The 19,331-nt window shown below is 41.5% G+C and overlaps 1 long non-coding RNA gene across 1 annotated transcript in view; it reads left to right on the forward strand.

Annotated features, from left to right (window-relative positions):
- Positions 1-11,522, forward strand: part of LOC113489707 — a 12,870-nt gene extending 1,348 nt beyond the window's left edge. Inside the window, exon 3 of the long non-coding RNA XR_003400083.1 lies at positions 11,506-11,522. This is a non-coding gene — a long non-coding RNA (uncharacterized LOC113489707). The remainder of the gene's footprint in view (positions 1-11,505) is intronic.
- The last annotated feature ends 7,809 nt before the right edge of the window (positions 11,523-19,331 follow it).

Consider the following 19,331-nt stretch of genomic DNA (forward strand, 5'->3'; position numbering starts at 1 on the left):
CTCCTCTCCTCTCCTCTCCTCTCCACTCCATGTGCAGGAGTTGTGAGGAGGAGTTGTGAGTAGGACACCCATGTAAAACACCAAGGTCAGTGGAAGAAAAGGAGGAAAGGGGGGAGAACACTGGAACATAGACACCACCACCACCACCCCCCCCCTGCAGCCCATGGTGAGGCAGGCTGTGCCCCTGCACCCATGGAGGTCACTGGTGGAGCAGATGCCCACCTGCAGCCTGTGGAAAACCCCACGTCAGAGCTGGTGGCTGCACCCAAAGATGGCCGGGACTCTGTGGGATGCCCACAGTGTTGTATTTCAGTGCTGGGAGGACTTTAACATGCAAGAGTGACCCGTGATGGAGCAGTTTGAGAAGAATTACAGCTCATGGGAGAGACCCAGGCTGGAGCAGCTCAGGAAAAGCTGCAGCCCATGGGAAGGACTCCTGTTGGAGAAAGTTCATGGAGGACCGTCTGCTGTGAGAAGGACCTCACACTGGGGCAGTGAAGAGTATGAGGAGTCCTCTGTCTGAGGAGGAAGGAGTGGTGGGACTGACTGTAACCTCATCCTCTGGCCTTCTGTGCCACCAGTTGGGGAAGGAGGTAAAGAAATCAGGAGGAAAAGCTGAGTCCTGGAAGAAGGGAGGGAATGGTGGGAGGGTGTTTTTAAGATGTGGAAATACTTCTTACTGTTAAGTAGTGTTGTTAGTGTTTGAATTTAACTTTTGATCTTTTTTCTTCCACAATTGAAGTCTTTCTTTTGCCCATGACCATAATGGATGAATCATCCCTTCCTGTTTTTACCTTGATTCCAAGCCTTTTACTTTATTTTTTCCTTCCCATTTCTGAAGGGGAAAGGGATGGGTGAGTGGCTGCATGGTGCCCTGTTGCCCTCTGGGCTCAAGCCATAGTACTTGCCTTTGAGAATAGAAGGTTATTCATACAATTACCAACAGCTATTTAAATACAAATGTAAGTAAGACAATTTAAGTATTTTAAGTAATCTGAGCATGACAGAAAATCATTGTTATTAAGATTTTGATTTAAAAAATATTTTATGCATACATACAGTTGGATAGATCCTTGGCTGGATTTTATGCTTAACTACTGAACACAATTGGGGATAGTCAATCTTTATGAAATAAAGATGTTAATGTAGAATCAGGAAAGACATCCTCACACCCAAGTAAAATTACAGAAAGTACACATATTTTATGGCAAACAGATAATCCCCTCGAAAGATCTCTTTCTGGCTTGTGAAGGTTGCAACCCATCTAGGTAGGTTGCAACCTACCACAAAGACCATGACAGATGGAAGGAAATAGAGCTTGAAGGCAGGGCATTTAGCAAACTTTTTGGCAGAGTAGAAACTGCTAGGTAAAACTGACCAAGCAACAAGAGAAGTTGCTCCACCCTACGTGTGAATGTAATTGTTTTTTTTCTTTTACAAACCATGGTCAGTCACAAGAGCAGTCCATAGCAAGTATGACAAGGAGAAAATTAATACACAGGCAATGAGTCTAACTTTATGCTATGCTATGTTTATATCTTGACCAACAGAAGTATAAATATGTATTTTTAGTGCTGTTACTCAAACATTGACATCACCTTCATCTGTTTAGGCCTCATTCAAAAGCATGTATTCCCACTAAAATTGTGTGAGCAGACAAGAAGGGTTGGCACTTACTGGCTACAAATGCTGGAAGTTGCAGCAGAGGTGCCAGGAGAAGAAACCATCAAGGACACCTGGTATACCCAGTGACTTTGTAAGCATACAGTCTCATAGCAGTCAGGGCAAACAACTGAGCATGGCAGACTCTCTGAGTAGCAGTATCTTCTTCATTCCTCAACACAGTATTTTGCGGCAATCATTATCACCACCACCATCATAATTTTATGCTGTATATATTCTATATTGCTGTGAACATGTCTAACTTAATTTATTCTTGACATTGATGTGATTTAAAAATGCAAAGAAACATGAAGATTATGTATTTTTCTTTTCTAATTCTGAGCACCATTCCACATAACTCAACCTCCTCTCAAAGCCTGAAAATATTGATGGGCTTAGCAGTAGATTTGAAAAGCAAGCCCACATGTGTCTTCTTAAAAAACAACGTGCTACCAGCAGCCTCAAAGAAGACAGTCTTAATAGATAGACTTAATTAATAAACATGTCATATAGAAGCTGTCTTGGGGATTCAGAGACCACTGTATAATGCCTGTTTTTTTGACTTGTAGGACATTTCAATATGAAGTATAAAGAAAAAAATTTACGAATGAAACTGATAGCAGCTTCACCTGCAACACATCAATACCAACTGCCTGTGAGGAAATAACTTATGCACAAGAGAACTGTTGAAGAAAAACCATGTTTTATGAGCCTATGTGGATCAATATAACAAAAAATTAATTTCATTCTCCGCCATTCTCAGAAAGAGAAACTACTGGAAAAACAAAAAGACAAAGTCATCCCTTGGCCTCATCTTTTCAAAAGTGTCATATATTTTATGTGACAATTTCTGAACACCCAAATTTGATCACTAAAGACCCTGTTGTAAGATGTGCTTACCTGCAGTTCTTACTGGAGTCAAAAATTAATCCCAATTACAAACTTTTATAGAAGTCAGGCCTACTTTTAGAATATGGGAAGTGAAGGGCATGGACCATTGCTGAATGTCTACCAAATAAAAACAAATCAAAAGAATATACTGAAATCCAACCTGGCACCTTTTGTAAAACAAATGTTAAATATAATTTCTGAAGGGTCATAAGAAACAGTTCAAGATTTTTTACTGAGAAAAGCTTGTGATTGAACTACACGCCATAAGAGACAACATGCCCAATGGTGTTACTTTCTCTGACCTTACCACTAGTGGCTTTTTTGAAGGTCAAGGCTAGTTGTATCATCATTTGTTTCTTTGGCTGGGTAGATAACAGTTTCTACTACATTGAAGAGATTTTATGGAGTATTCATAGCAGTAAAAATCACATGTAAAAGCCTGAAAGGTGAACACTGTTCACATCAGATGCTCACATTACTTTTAGCTGAGCTTCAGATTACTCATGCTGTACTCACTCATGTGTAGGTAAGTCTACTCTCTGCATAAATCTCTAACTGCTGCTTTCCAACTTCATGTGCTGTCATTTGACAGCCTAATGGTATTTTTTTAAAAACTATTTAATTCAAACAATTTTGAAAGTCGGCAATGTGGGGAGTGAAGCAATGCCAGCAAGCTAGGACAAATCAAATAATTCACAAGAAGATATTTTAGCATATTATTTAAATATATCCAGCATCCAGAGAAATGTAACATTATTCTATGAGATATTACTATGGTGATGCGAAAGAGAAAAATTAATTTAACTGTACATACAATTAATTCAAATCTTATGAGGATAAACTTCAGGAAATGAACCTTATTTTTTTTAAAAAAAAAGGTCAATATAATCCCATATTATTTTTATGCAATATCTATGATTCTATAAAATAAATAACAGTAACAGCAGTGGAGAGGGTTATCTATCTGTCTGCAATGTCGCCTCTACTTATAGGAAAATATAGTACTTATCACTGCATACAGTGTCAGCCAATACTTACAGAGGGCCTCTCTCATGGATTGTACTGCTTTTATATAATAAAGATTTCTGAGTGCACTTTATCTGCTAATAGATTATTGATAAATACATACCACCTGCATACTTCAGTAGCAGTATACATAGTTTTGTCAACAGAATTTTTAAGTATCCATCCACTTCAAAGAAAAATACAAATACATGTTGTCAAAGTTTTTCTTCTTAGATTCTTTGCTTTGTAAAGGCAACAAAAAACCAAAACCTTACTTATAAATTAAATATGCCATTAAATACATTTATAGACAGGATCACTAGATCCTAAATATGTTTATGATTTCACATAAAAATCTTCATAGAGATAAATTCAATCATATAATATAAATCTATTCTTTCTTCTAATTAATTTCATTTTTAATCTCAGGTTCTAATTAGAAAGAATCTGTACAAGCAAAGATCATGATATTGTCTATACCATTTCTCAAGAATACATCTGCTTTTTGAAGTAACTGTCTTGCTCTTTGCAGGTTCAACAATAAGAAAACAAAATGCAGTCAATTATTATTCTTTATCCTTAATTATAAAAACATATGTCTTTAACAAACAACATGAGAAGACTGAATATTCCTCCATTCAAGCAACCTAGTTCTTGTGAGACTGTCATCCATATCAGCCTTCCTAATTCTCTTCCTATTTATTGACACAAGGGCTTTTTACCCATGTTGATGTCATTTAGATTTCTGGCTCTTAAGATTAAGGCTGACTTTTATTTCATGTTGCAACATCAATAAGCACAAAGAAACCTTACTTATCTTGGTAATATTAAAACAGATGCTATAAAGCAGTCAAAAAAGTTTAAATATTAATAAACATACGTAGTAATGAATTGATACATACTATTAAATGCATTTACAGACAGGATAATTTGATCTAAAACATGTTTATTTAACAATTTAACACTGCAAATTTCAGAGAGAAATATGAAGAATAAAATATTTAGATATATTTATATCTTTCTACCAGTCTATTGAAACATCTGTTTAAATACCAATGATGTTGAAATCTACACATTCCACTAATATAAATAGTGCACTGCTGAATATCCCCATTTGCCTTTGTATAATGTCAGTTATTTGAAACACTCAGTGAAAATTCCTTATCTACTTTTGGACTAAATAACCAATTTAAGACAAGATTGTTCCTCTAAGCTCTTTCCCTGAAACATATTTTATGGCTTCAACAGAGCTAAGTATAGCTAGATAAATTAAATGAAAAAAATTATTATTCTTGTATCTCTGGTTACTACAATATATCTTTCTCTAATTAAAGTTTTGCTCTAAAACAAGCAAAACAGAACAGAACACTCACTTGGCAGAAAGAATACAACTTTAAATAATTCAAAATTCTTCAAAAACAATTGACTTCCACGTTACACAAGAGAAAGATTTCTCTTTTTTTGCTTACAGGTATGTTGCATGGCTTTACTCCTGATAGAAAGTCAAGAATCTCATTAACTTTGACTTCATATTTGAACTTCAGTTATTCTTCATAGCACAGACATTCTCCTGAATCAAGACTACTATAAGCTAGTATATGTGAATTTAAAGAAAAGCAAACTGTTTTAAAATTAGTTAGGCATCTTGCTACTATCTGGGTCTAAACTACATCCCAAAGCCATAGAACTAAAGGGCATGTTACTTCTCTTTAAATGGCATTTGATCTAGACTAGTATAACTAGAAAAAACTAAATAATATACTATTTGGTTCAATTCCTTTAGATCAGAAAGATTACAAGTAGAGGGTGAGAGATTGTATCTTTCAACATAGTGAAAGTTTCTTCAAAGTGACTCAAAGACACAGAAATATTTAATACAAAAATTGATAAAGGGGAAAATTTAATATATCTGTAGATGTAGCAATCATCATCAAAACCATGACCTGGGTTTTATCAATATCTCTTCAGGGTTCTGCTCCACAAAGCCAGTTTGAGTCAGAACTCGGAATAACCTGTCATTTTCTCTGCCATTGTTTTAAGAATATATATTCCCCTCTGTCCAGAATGAAAATTGTTCTTTACCAGATTTTCACTGCTATGTTCTTGTCCACAGACTGTCTTCAGGAAGGCTTGCCATCTGAAAAGATTACTTTCTTATGAATCTACCTTAGACCTGATAAAATTTCCTAATGGAGCCTGTGATATTTATCTTTCTATGAAGATGGAATGGGTGATGATCAATCTCTGTGTGCTAGATGACAAGACAGCTGTCTGGGTGTCCCAGTTCAGCTAGGATACGGTTAAGATTCCCCAGCAAAGAGAGAGGGGGAAGGGATCTCCAGACGGGTTATTCATACCATGCTGACATCATATTCACACGCGGGAACATTTTACATATTCCTTGGTGGTCTTGGTGGCCGGGGAGCTGTTCCGTGAATATTTCCAGTATTTCTCTGTATATCTTCTGTCTTGTTCACTGTTATTGCTGTTTATTGTTGTTATCATTGCTACTGTTGTTATTCTTCAGATTGTTTATCACACTGTTGTATTAAATTTCTCCTTATTTTAACCCGGGTTTGTGCCTCACTGCCAGCCCGACTGGCTGAGGGTGGGGGAGGGGCAATGGCAACGTGGTCTCTGGTCCCAGAATGGCCTAAACCAGCACAGCCTTTTTTGGCGCACCAAAGAGGGGCACTAGACAGCTGAAATAAGAATAAAAAAGGAACAGACCCTGACCAGAGTGTGATAGAGCAATCTGTTGGGTGTAATTTTTCTGTTTGTATTTGTACTGTTTGATAAGAAAATGTTTGAAATGCTGGCCCATTTGCTTGCGTGGTGGGGCTGGATTAATCCTTATATCCAGTGTATTATCCCTGTGGTGACATCTGTTATCAGTGGAAAATATATAAAGGGTCCTATGTTGTTATACAGGTTATTAAATGCTTACAATGCCTTTGTATCGCTGGGGAGGGGGGCCAGGCCGGTACCTGTTTTTGTTAGGGGTCCCACCCGCTCTATGGGTGAGCCAGGGAAGAGATCCTCTTGGGTTTTGGGAGTTTCAGTTATCCTTGGGATTCAAGCCAGTCAACTTGCAGCACAATGTTTTCTGGGTGTCTGACAGATCTTTTTTTCGGCCATGTGGCAATTCTCTAATAGCAGTGCCCGGAAACCTGCACCAAGGTCAGATAATAGTGAGTGGCAAGGGGTGTGGGAAAAGATGGGCAAAGGCCTGAGTCGGTGGGCACCTCCAATGCTTTGGAATTTCACTCCCGAACAAATGCAGAGTCCTGAAAAGATGCTGGAGTGCTTAGAAAGGGTGTGTTACCAAACTGGCAAAACCTAGGAGACACAAATAGCTACAATGTGTTGGGGACTTGCCCATGGCTACCCTGTCCTCTTTAATACCACCCACTGCCCTCAGGGGGAAGAAAAGGCTACAGAACCTGAGAGTGAACTCCTGAAAGAGTAGCTGGACGAGGGGGACAGGCAGAGCCAGTCTCAGTCACCTCCACCAGCACAGCAGCTGAGCCAGAGAGCGAGCCAGTGTCGGTATCAGTCGACCCAATACAGAAAACAAAATATACCAGAAAGTCAGCTCGCAAAGTAGGGGATGAGGAAGAGCCAGGCCCAGAACGGGAACAGCAGGAAGGACCAGAGGTGATCATCCGATCTCTATCCCTGACTGAGCTGCAAGATATGGGGAGAAATTTTGGCCACCTGGGAGGTGAGCAGATTTGCACCTGGCTGCTCCGATGCTGGGACAATGGAGCCAGTGCTTTTGAAATGGAGGGGAGAGAGGCCAAGCAGCTGGGATCTTTGGCCAAGGATGCTGGCATTGATAGGGCAATAGGGAAAAAGGCTCAAAACCTCAGCCTTTGGAAGTGACTCCTGCTCAGGGTAAGGGAGAGGCACCCCTACAAGGATGATATCCTATGTCAGCTAGACAAATGGACCAACACTGAGAAAGGCATCCAGAACCTCAGGGAACTGGCTGTGTTTGAGATGATCTATGGTGATCTGAATGATGAGCAGTCACCCATGGACCAGATCAGGCCCCTTGCACACACCTGATGTGGCGAAAGTTCCTGAAGAGTGCCCCAGAAGCACACTCGAAAGCATTGGCAATAGTGTCCTGGTGGACAGACACCCACACTCTGACAGGGGATGGAGTGGTTGGCAAGCTCCAGCAATATGAGGGAAATCTCCCTTCATCTCAACATCCCTGGGTCTCAGCTGTGGAGGAACTGTCTCAGAGGGTCCAGGCAATGGAAGAGGACATGTCCTACATTCCACCTGCACTGGCCGATGTCTCAGCCATTAGAAGTAAACGTTTCCCCACCCAAGAGAAAGGCAGCAGAAGGCACACACCATGAGGCACCCTGTGTTTTTTCCTCCGCGACCATGGAGAAAACATGAGGACGTGGGATGGACAGCCCACTGCCACCCTACCTCCACAAGTAGAGCAGCTGAAAGGGAAGACCATCACAAAAGGGGAGTCCTCCAAGAAGAGCACAGCTCCAGTGTCCAGTCAGAAATCCCCCAGACAGAATAGAATGGCCAATGTTATGTCTGACCCCCTTGAGAGTACCAGTAAATCATTCTTACAAGAAGTGAGTGATGATGAGCAGGATTAGAGGGGCCCTGCCTCCAGCCAGGTGGAGGAAAGGGATAATCGGATTTGCTGGACAGTGTGGATCCGATGGCCTGGCACGTCAGACCCACAAGGGTATAAGGCTTTGGTGGACACTGGCACACAGTGCACCCTGATGCCATCGAGCTACAGTGGGGTTGAATCCATCTGCATCTCTGGAGTGACAGGGGGATCCCAACAGCTGACCCTACTGGAAGCTGAAGTGGGCCTGACTGGGAAGGACTGGCATAAGCACCCCATTGTGACTGGCCCAGATGCCCCGTGCATCCTGGGCACAGACTATCTCAGGAGAGGGTACTTCAGAGACCCAAAAGTGTACCGGTGGGCTTTTGGTGTAGCTGCCCTGGAGGGGGTTGAACAGTTGTCCACCTTACTCGGCCTCTCAGAGGATCCCTCAGTGGTGGGGCGGCTTAAGGTTAAGGAGCAGCGAGTGCCGATTGCTACCAGGACGGTGCAGCGGCGGCAGTACCGCACCAACCGAGATTCCCTGGTCCCCATCTATCAGCTGATCTGTCAACTAGAAAGCCAGAAGGTGATCAGCAAAACTCACTCCCTCTTCAACAGCCCTATATGGCCAGTGAGAAACCTAATGGCGAATGGAGGCTAACTGTGGGCTACCGTGGCCTGAATGAAGTTACACCAGCAGTGAGTGCTGCAGTGCTGGACATGCTGGAGCTCCAGTATGAACTGGAGTAGAAGGCAGCCAAGTCGTACGCCACGACTGACATTGCTAATGCGTTCTTCTCCATTCCGATAGCACCAGAGTGCAGGCCACAGTTTGCGTTCACTTGGAGGGGCATCAAGTACACCTGGAATCGATTGCCCCAGGGGTGGAACCACAGCTCCACCGTTTGCCATGGACTGGTCCATACTGCACTGGAGAAAGGTGGGGCTCCAGAACACCTGCAGTACATTGATGACATCATTGTATGGGGGGACACAGCTGAGGAAGTCTTTGAGAAAGGGAATAAGATAATTGAAATCCTCCTGAAGGCCAGCTTTGCCATTAAGCAAAAGAAAGTCAAGGGGCCTGCAAGGGAAATTCAATTCCTAGGAATAAAATGACAAGATGGATGTCGCCACATCCCAATGGAGGTGATAAGCAAGATCACAGCCATGGCCCCACCAACCTCTAAAAAGGAGACTCAGTCTTTCCTGGATGCTGTGGGGTTCTGGAGGATGCAAATCCCGAACTACAGCCTGATTGTGAGCCCTCTCTACCACGTAACCCCTAAGAAGAACGATTTTGAATGGGGCCCTGAGCAACAACAATCCTTTGAACAAATTAACTGGGAGATTGCCCAAGCAGTAGCCCTCGGGCCAGTCCGGGAAGGGCAGGAGGTTAAGAACATGCTCTACACCGCAGCCGGGGAGAATGGCCCTACCTGGAGCCTCTGGCAGAGAGCACCTGGGGAGACCCGAGGCCGACCTCTGGGCTTTTGGAGCCGGGGATGCAAAGGCTCTGAAGCTAATGACACACCAACTGAGAAGGAGATACTGGCAGCGTACGAAGGAGTTCGGGCTGACTCAGAAGTGGTCGGCACTGAAACACAGCTCCTCCTGGCACCCCGACTGCCGGTGCTGGGGTGGATGTTCAAAGGAAAGGCCTCCTCCACACATCATGCAACAGATGCCACGTGGAGTAAATGGGTTGCGTTGATAACACAATGGGCTCGAATAGGGAACCCCAGCCGCCCAGGGATACTAGAGGTGATTACGAACTGGCCAGAGAGCAAAGATTCCGGGATGTGACCAGAACAGGAGGTGACACGTGCTAAGGAAGCCCCACCATATAACGTGCTGCCGGATGAGGAGAAGTGATATGCCCTGTTCACTGATGGGAAAACATCGACAATGGAAGGCTGCTGTGTGGAGTCCCACACGACGGATCACTGAAGCTGCTGAGGGACAGGCTGAATCGAGCCAGTTTGAAGCGGTGAAAGCCGTTCAGCTTGCTTTGGATATTGCTGAGTGCAATAATGGCCGAGGCTCTACATCTACACTGACTCGTGGTCAGTGGCAAATACCCTGTGGAAATGGTTGCAGCAATGAAAGCAGAACAACTGGCAACGTAAGGGTAAAACCGTCTGGGATGCTGAAGTATGGCAGGGCATTGCAGCCCGTGTGGAAAACCTCATTCTGAAGGTGCGCCATGTGGATGCCCATGTACCCAAGAGTCGGGCCAGTGATGAACATCGACACAACCAGCAGGCAGACCAATCTGCTAAGATTAGAGCAGATCAGGTAGACTCGGACTGGCAGCACAAAGGTGAACTGTTCATAGCCCAGTGTGCCCATGAGACCTCGGGCCACCAGGGTAGAGATGCAACATCTAGGTGGGCTCGAAATCGAGGGGTGGACCTCACCATTGACACCATTGCAGAGATCATCCACGGATGTGAGACGTGTGCTGCAATCAAATGTGCCAAGCGGGTGAACCCCCAGCGAAATGGAGAGCGATGGCTGAAATATAGATATGGAGAGGCCTGGCAGATTGACTACATCACACTGCCACAGACCCGCCACAGGAAGCGCCACGTGCTCACAATTGTGGAAGTAACCACTGGATGGCTGGAAACTTACCCAGCACCCCACGCCACCGCCCAAAACACCATCCTGGGCCTTGAAACCCAAGTCCTGTGGCGACACGGCACCCCAGAGAGAATTGAGTCAGACAACAGGACCCACTTCTGAAACAACCTCATAAATGCCTGGGCAGAAGAACACGGCATCGAGTGGGTCTGCCCTATCCCCTACCACGCACCAGCCTCTGGGAAGATCGAGCGCTACAATGGACTGTTAAAAACCACATTGAAAGCACTGGGAGGTGGCACCTTCAAAGACTGGGACATGCATCTAGCAAAGGCCACCTGGCTAGTCAACACAAGAGGATCTGCCAGTCGAGCTGGCCCGGCTCAGTCAAAATCTCCATGTGCTGTAGATGGGGATAAAGTCCCTGTGGTGCGCATAAGGAATATATTGGGAAAAATGGTCTGGTTTAGTCCTGCGCCTGGCAAAGGTAAAGGCAAACCCATCCACGGGATTGCTTTTGCCCAAGGACCTGCGTGTACCTGGTGGGTGATGCTGGACAATGGAGAGGTCCGATGTGTACCACAGGGGGACTTGATTCTGGGTGTGAACATGCCGTGAATTATGCTGTGCCTTTGTAAAATGTTGTTTTGTTATTGTTAACTGCTAAATGGCAGCTGGACATGACGCAGATGGTATAGAATAAAGGGGTGGATGATGTCCTGGTTCAGCTATGATATGGTTAAATTTCCTCCGCAGAGAGAGAGGGGAAAGGTATCTCCAGCTGGGTTATTTATACCATGCTGAGGTCATGTTCACACGTGGGAACTTTTTACTTTTTCCGTTGTGGTCTTGGTGGCTGGGAGCTGTTCCGTGAATATTTGCGGTATTTCTCTGTATATCTTCTGTCTTGTTCACTGTTATTACTGTTTATGGTTGTTATCATTACAACTGTTGTTGTTCAGATTGTTTATTTCACTGTTTTATTAAATTTCTCCTTATTTTAACCCGGGGTTTGTGCCTCACTGCCAGCCTGACTGGCTGAGGGTGGTGTAGGGGCAACAGCAACGTGGTCTCCGGTCCCAGGAGGGCTTAAACCAGCACACAAGGTCATATCATATCAGAAACAGGACGTGGAAGTGAAGCTGGCATGGAAGTATAGAACTGGCCTATTCTATTGGTAAATAGATTTGGCCAAGGGTGACTCTTTTAGAGAAAGATGCCCTTGTGCATTTAGGTAGTAGCTAGTAAAAGTTTTTTGTTTTCTAAACCACAGGAATTTTTAAAAAGCTTAACTTGTAAGTAACATATTTTTCAACTTGAGGGAAAAGCTATATACTCTTAAAATTAAAGTAGGAAGCACATTTTTTGTTAGGGTGGGAATCTGTGTCACATTCCATCTTCATTGCACATAGGGCCTGGAATCCATAGAGAGGAGATAAAACACATGATACTGTGTTACCCAAGCCGCAAGAAAGCTTTAAACATTTTAGCAAGGGAAGCAAGCTATCATCTGGCAGATAACAAAATCTATAGTCTCTTTACAGTTTACCACTCATTCTGCAATATCCACAGAGAATCAAGATCTCTCTTAAATGAAAAAATGATAGTATATTGACAACTGACAATTTGTAACTGTGAACTCTGAACAGGCAAACTAGGTTCAACAAGGAAAATGTTGGCTCATGAAGACAGCCTTCTATACTGATATACCCCTCGTTGCTCTTCATTTTCATCTGCCTGAATTACTTGGAAGAGAGAAAAAAAAAAAAAAGTATTATTTTAAATCTGTCATAATTTAGTGTTTTTCACCAAACAAATACTAACCTGATATAAAAGTTCAAGCACACTAAATAGTTGAATATCTGTCTTTAAAGGAGCTTTGCACCTTTAGTTAGCTCATTTGCTTGAAAAACAGAAGCCTTGCTTAGCATCTTAGCAGTGTGCTTCTCAATTTCTGTAAAACGATCTAGGACTTTGCATGCTTTAACCCCAGCTGGCAATCAAGCACCATACAGCCACTCACTCACTCTCCCCCTGCCAGTGGGATAGGGGAGAAAATCAGAAAGACAGAAGTAAAACTTGTGGGTTGAGACAGAAACAGTTTAATAGCACAGGAAAGTAAGGGAAAATCATAATAGAATACAGAAGACAAGTGATACACACAATATAATCACTCACCACCCACTGACTGATGCACAGTGAATCCCCAAGCCATAGTGCCTCCAGGCTAACTTCTCCCAGTTTATATACTGAGCATGACATCTTCTGGTATGGAATACCCCTTTGCGTCAGCTGTCCTTGCTGTCACCCCTCCCAGTTCTTGTGAACCTCCAGCCCCCTTGCCAGCAGGGCAGTATGAAAAGCTGAAAATACCTTGGCTTTGTATAAACACTGCTTAGCAACAACCAAATCAATATGTTATCATCAACTTTATTCTCATCTTAAATCCAAAACACGGCACTACATCAGCTACTAGGAAGAAAATTAACTTTATTCCAGATGAAAACCAGGACAGACTTCTGTCCTCTTATTAGGTAAATGGATGCTTAAGAATGCAAGAGAGAAGACAAACCCTCTGCTCAGTGAGAGGAAACAAAATATTGTATTGAATGACCAAATTTCCTGCAGAAGGCCTTTTCCAATATAGAACTTGGCTTGGTAATGCATCTGTGGTTCTAAAGTCTGCATGACCTACCTGTTGAGACTATATAACCTCAGTGGATGATTTTGAAATTTGTGTGATGGGACAACTCCTTCTGACCCTAGCTGATCATCAGTTTGCAGATAATATTTTCCCAGTTTTTTTCATATCACAACAAAGGAGAAAAGAGAAGCACCTACTACCTACATACAGGAGGTTTGTTCCAAAGGAAATCTGAACTACAAGTATCAGGGTTGCCTGGATTCATTTCCTGTACCTTTACTTTGAACCTAGATCTTCAGCATGTGCTTATTATTTCACAAGAGAGTACCCCAGCCACAAAACAACAAACAAGACATGGAAGCTGTATCTAAACAGCAAGAGCAGTCCTCAGGAAATTCTTAATCTTACTGAAAACTTCTTTCACCTGTGACAGTTCCTTTCGGCCTAGTCCTGGCAACTATCTCAGGAGACTGTGTCTTGGGGAACTGTATCTGTTTATAACCCTGGGAAATACTCCACAGTTTTTCATACAATTTCAAATTATTCCACAATTTCCGCATACTTAGTCGTTAAGTCTCTAAAGAAAAATGTGTAATAATAACTATCAATTTTATATGAAAATGAAAGCAAAAGAATTTATGGGCAGGGAGGACTTTTTTATTAAATATAATGTTAGAGAATTATGTAATGTTAACTTCTAAATTTACTCAGCCTCATATTCCTCTTCAAAGACTTACAGATATCTGTTTGAGAACAAGAAATACTAATGCACTAATACCTTGGTCAAATGTAACAGAAATCTTAATTTCAGAATGGGCTGCTTGCTGAATTATTTACTAAAAACTCTTCAGAACAAGAATCTGAGAAAATTTCTGGGCAAGATGCAGTTGAAAGGACCCTTCTACTGGTGTCTATAGAGCCTATGAGTCAATTAACAGCATTAATAAACAACACAAAGTCACAATCTTATGACAAACAATTCATAAACAGAAGAAAAAGCCTAGATTTAGTAAATATATTATTAAAAGCATACTGCACCACCCTTACACAGTGCTGGAGTGCCTGCCTCTTTCTTGAGGCAGATTAGACTCTAGATCATTTATGTCATCAAAATAGGAATGGTTCCTGATTTATAGGATAACATTTTCAAGTACCAAAATCTTTGTTTGCTCAATCATTTTTCAACCATTTCTCATGGGGCAGATTATCTTCACAGTTTTTTCACAAATGACTGTGTCAACACATACCAGTCAGGAATGTGAAAGAACCAAGTCTGGCACTTACTGTGCTTAAATCGGCAATCTAACTTAACCAAAAGTCACTGGAAATTTTAAATTCCTAAAAAAAAAAAAAAAAAAAAAAAAAAAAAAAAAAAAAAAAAAGACAATCATATATGTTCTCTCCCAGTCAACAGTGGCAGGTACATGTCCCTGAAGAGAGAGGTCACACTGCTCTACTCAGCCTAAGCACTTTCGTCAGTCTCTTGTTTCTCACTATAAACTTGCTATATCGTACTTCCCACTTGGCCAAATAATGAATTATTATCAAATCTTAAGAAAAGATCCAAAACACTGAAGTTAGCTGTCTTTACCTTCCATTGTATGCAGGAGAATTTAGGCTTCTTCAGCTAATTGTGATGCCCTCTGCTTAAACACAACATGGTGGTTGTCACAGCACCCATGCAGTGCAAGGCTCTGAGGTAAATGCCCTGCTCAGTGTGCAGAGTTGAGGTCCACAAAAACCTTGCTCCCTGAAACAAGCTGGAGAACTGTATTTTATTCTGAAGTCAGACTTCCACGTAGCCAGAAACAGGAGAATCATCAGTCCTTCTTCCAGGGGATAGAGAAACTGACTACATTTAGGAGGGTATATAATAGGGAGTCTAGTTTCTGGTTCTATTATTTTTGGATAATGATAGTCTAATGTAGCTTCTTATGTGTTTATGAGTCTAAGTATCACCATCAACACCAATTCCTTAGGGAAATGCTTTTTTCTTAGACTACCCTCTACCATTTTCAGATACCTGCAGAACAGTTACTTCTGACGCTGTTTGGACATAGGAAGCGACAACATCCCAACAAGCTTTGGATTTTTTTGAGCAGACAGTTTGGAGCATGTACAACCAACTAAAGTGCTAAATAAGGACATCAGCAAATTAATCTCACTTTTTTATGTACCTCTTGGTGTATGTTCACAGAATCACAGAACCACAGAATTATTCAGGTTGGAAAAGACCCTTGGGATCATCAAGTCCAAGCATCAGCCCTACTCTACAAAGTTCTCCCCTACACCACATCCCCCAACATCTCATCTAAACAACCCTTAAACACATCCAGGGATGGTGACTCCACCACTATTGACCCACGGCTTTTAATTTGATCCTTCTTTAACCTGTTCAGAGTTTAAGCAATTATACAGCACTGACAACTCCTGTCTCACTTCCAGTCATGACAATTTTCATGCAAGGCACTGTAAATGGAACTTGTTAACTTCCCAGATTAATCCTCAGCCATTTCACTGCAGTATCATACCTGTCATGTTCTACAGCAGCTCCTGCTACTTTAAACACCATGGTCCTTTTGATGATATGCATTTTTATTTTCATTCAGGTTTCTATGTTTTTCCTCTTGTGGTTTGTTTGTTGGGGTTTTTTTAACTGAATACAATTCAACTCATTCAACATGAAATATTAATTATTACAATATTTCTTAGAAACAATAGAGGTTACTAGCATTCTTTTTGCTTAATATTTTTGGTAGATGTTTATTTATCAGTCAATTAGCAATCTTCTAAGTCAGCTAAAATGAATGATTTTGTACTTTGAAAAATATGCTCCTTTTTTAATGAAAGCATAGCTGTCAAAATCTTGTTCAAAATCTGATGTTAGAACCAGATTGTAGACCCAGCAATCACAACCTCTGTGGTCTAGGAGAGCACATTAAGTGGAGATTCAGATATGGTTTACACAGTCAATAATGACCCATCAGTATGCACCTTTGGTAATGAGAACAGAATAACACTTTCTAAAAATAACCCGAAACAAAATAGAAACCCCACTGGGATTATTGACATCAAATGTAGTTTAAGATAAACTAAAAATACTCGGTTTAAAATATAATTTGGATCTTTTCCATTGCTGAAAAAAATGTGCTTAATATTATTTGCAGCAGATTGCGTAACTATTTTGTTGGCTTTTCAGTGAGGACCTCACTAACATTTCATAAGAATATGAGTTCTTGGATGTTTATTCTTTAATTCTAAACCACTATTTCCATTAAGATATCAGTAAAGACAGTCTGATTTCTAGCTTACTCAAATAAATACAGTAGTATTTAGTTTGGCTAGGATTTGTTACCATTATTTTTTGAACTTAAAAGTATCAGAGGCACATGTATCTTAGAATATATATAATTTCTTTTTTTAAAGTGACCTGAAGAAAGCACTAGAATTAGGGAAGCACAAGCCTAGAAGTAAGAGAATAAATATAACCTTAGTCTCCAAAATTTTTTTTCTTATACACTACCCTAATGTCAGAAATTAATGCAAAGACAGAAAATATTTCTGATTTCTGAAAAGAAAAATATTAGCAAGAAGGGCACTGGGAAACTTTTGTTAATTTCAGCCTAATCATTGTTGCTTTAAACCAGTATAGATGCTCCTTATTTTCCATGTGCAAAGATCTTGCACAGAATGACAGAAATCTTAATTTTGTATATTTCAAAATGGACTTTCCTTCATAATTCATCTATTGATTGTGTGCAGCAGTATTTCTGCTTCTTTGAAATGATGCCTCTAAAGACATTGAAGACAAAGTAGAAAATACATTTCTTTGTAAGAAAAACATCACCAGTGAAACTCGCAACATGCTTAAGAATAAGTGAATAGGTGCAGAATAAGACTGTGGAAATATATGGGCAGAGGATTTTATGGATTTGATTGGGCTTTTCTAGTTTAATACAGCAGTTGGAGAGTATCAGTGGGAGGGTCTATTTCAAATCCAGCTTCAACTCAGAGTGTTGAACCCTCTCCTTAATAGCAAGATCTTCTCTAACTGTGTGTAATGGGCTGTTTTGATAATGGGGGAGACAGCTACAGCAGTCACCCTGTGAGAAGTTTCTTGAAACTCCTCTGCCTATAAATCGGACCCACCTATGGCCAAGGCCAAGCCGATTAGCAATGGTGCCTGTGCCTCTGCAACAACGTAATTAAGAAGGGGAACTGGAGAAGAGTCGGAGTTGTGAGGGAGAGTTGTGAGGGATGTACTTATGCAAATACCAAGGTCAGTGGAAGAAAGGAGAAGGAATGGGAGGAGGAGCACTGGAGCATAGATTCCCTGGCAGCTTGTGGTAAGAGGACAAAGCTGTGCCTCTGCAGCCCATGACGGTTCATGGTGGAGGAAGTAGCTGCACTTAAAGAAGACTGGGACTCTGTGGGAAGCCCACACTGGCGTAGCTCAGTGCTGGCAGGATTGCAACACACAGGCGGGACCCGTGATGGAGCAGCTCAGGAAGGGCTGCAGTCTGTGGGAAGAACTCAAGTCAGACAAAGTTGGTGGAGGACTGTCTCCTGTGAGAGGAACCCCATGCTGAAGCAGGGAAAAATGTGAGGAGTCCCACTGAGGAGGAAGAAGCTGCAGGACCGACTGCACTCCCTCATTCCCTGCCCCCTGCACCAGTGTTGTGGGAGGAGGTAGAGAAATTAGGAGCAAAAGCTGAGTCCAGGAAGAAGGGAAGGTGTGAGGGGAAGGTGTTTTTAGGATGAGATAATACTTCTCACTGTCCTACTCTGTTAAGAGTCGTTAGTGTTTGAATTAAAATGTTCTTTTTCCTGCCACAGTGAGATCTGTCTTTTGCCTGTGACCGTAATGGGTGCATCATCCGTTTCCAAACCTATTGCTTTACTTTTTCCTTCCCATTCCTAAGGGAGAAAGGGATGAGTGGTCAACTTCATGGTGCTCAGTTTCCCTCTGGGCTCAAACCATGACACTGTTTTACTTCACATAATGAAATGGTCATCCTAACTCCCCTGTGTTTTTTCATATTCTCAGGCTTAGCCACAGTAATGTATTTAGCCCCAACGGCTATATGACTCTCATCAAAAGCTGGAAGAACTTCAGCTGATACCTTACATTTGCACACCTGTGTCACCAGATGGTTAATAAATTTTGAAAGAAAGACCTCAGTACAAATCACTGTTGTACCAAAACCAAAAGGGAATAGAAGAATTCTTTGGAAATCTTGTCTGAGAGCTAAGCACCCTATTAGCTATGGAGAAGATGCAACCTCTTCTGTTAGAAGAAAGTCAGTACCTTCATAGTAAAACCAACCGACATTTCCTCTTAAGGGACAGAACTTTTGGAAAGTGACAATTTTAAAAAGCTACTTGTTGCTTCCAGTCCTCATGACTATTTATTAATCTGTATTAAAATAAAGAGCCACAGAAAAAAAAAAAAAAAAAAAAAAAATTCAAAGTGTTCTCACAAAACTTTTGACCTTCCTTCACCCAGAAATCATTGCCTTGGATCTGATGAAAAGATTTACCGTGCTAAAAACCCAAATTAAAATTCCTTGACAACCGTGCTACTTTAGAAAATTAAAATACTAGTGAAGATAAAAGTACAACTGTCCTGCACAACATGAAAAAGAAGGTTCAGAAATTAACATTCATATTAAACCCAAGTATTTTCTGTGGCTATTTGCTAAATTTCTTCCAGTACATGAGGTTTAAAGGGTGTCTTTTCTTTCCAAATCATAGAAACATGATGCAAAGCAAAAGGAAAACTTCTGAGAATTATATAAGGCTGAAATCCAACTCCAGCCTTTTGGTATCACTGCTTAGTTACTTCATGATGCTCAAATGAAATAAGTGAGCTTCTTCAAATTAAAATACTCCCTTTTACTCCTACACATTTTTTTTCTATTGATAAGGAAAAGGGGGGGTGGGGGG

Source organism: Athene cunicularia, assembly GCF_003259725.1.
Source record: "Athene cunicularia isolate RWA chromosome Z unlocalized genomic scaffold, athCun1 chrZ_part1, whole genome shotgun sequence".
In the NCBI taxonomy this organism is placed as follows: Eukaryota; Metazoa; Chordata; class Aves; order Strigiformes; family Strigidae; genus Athene; species Athene cunicularia.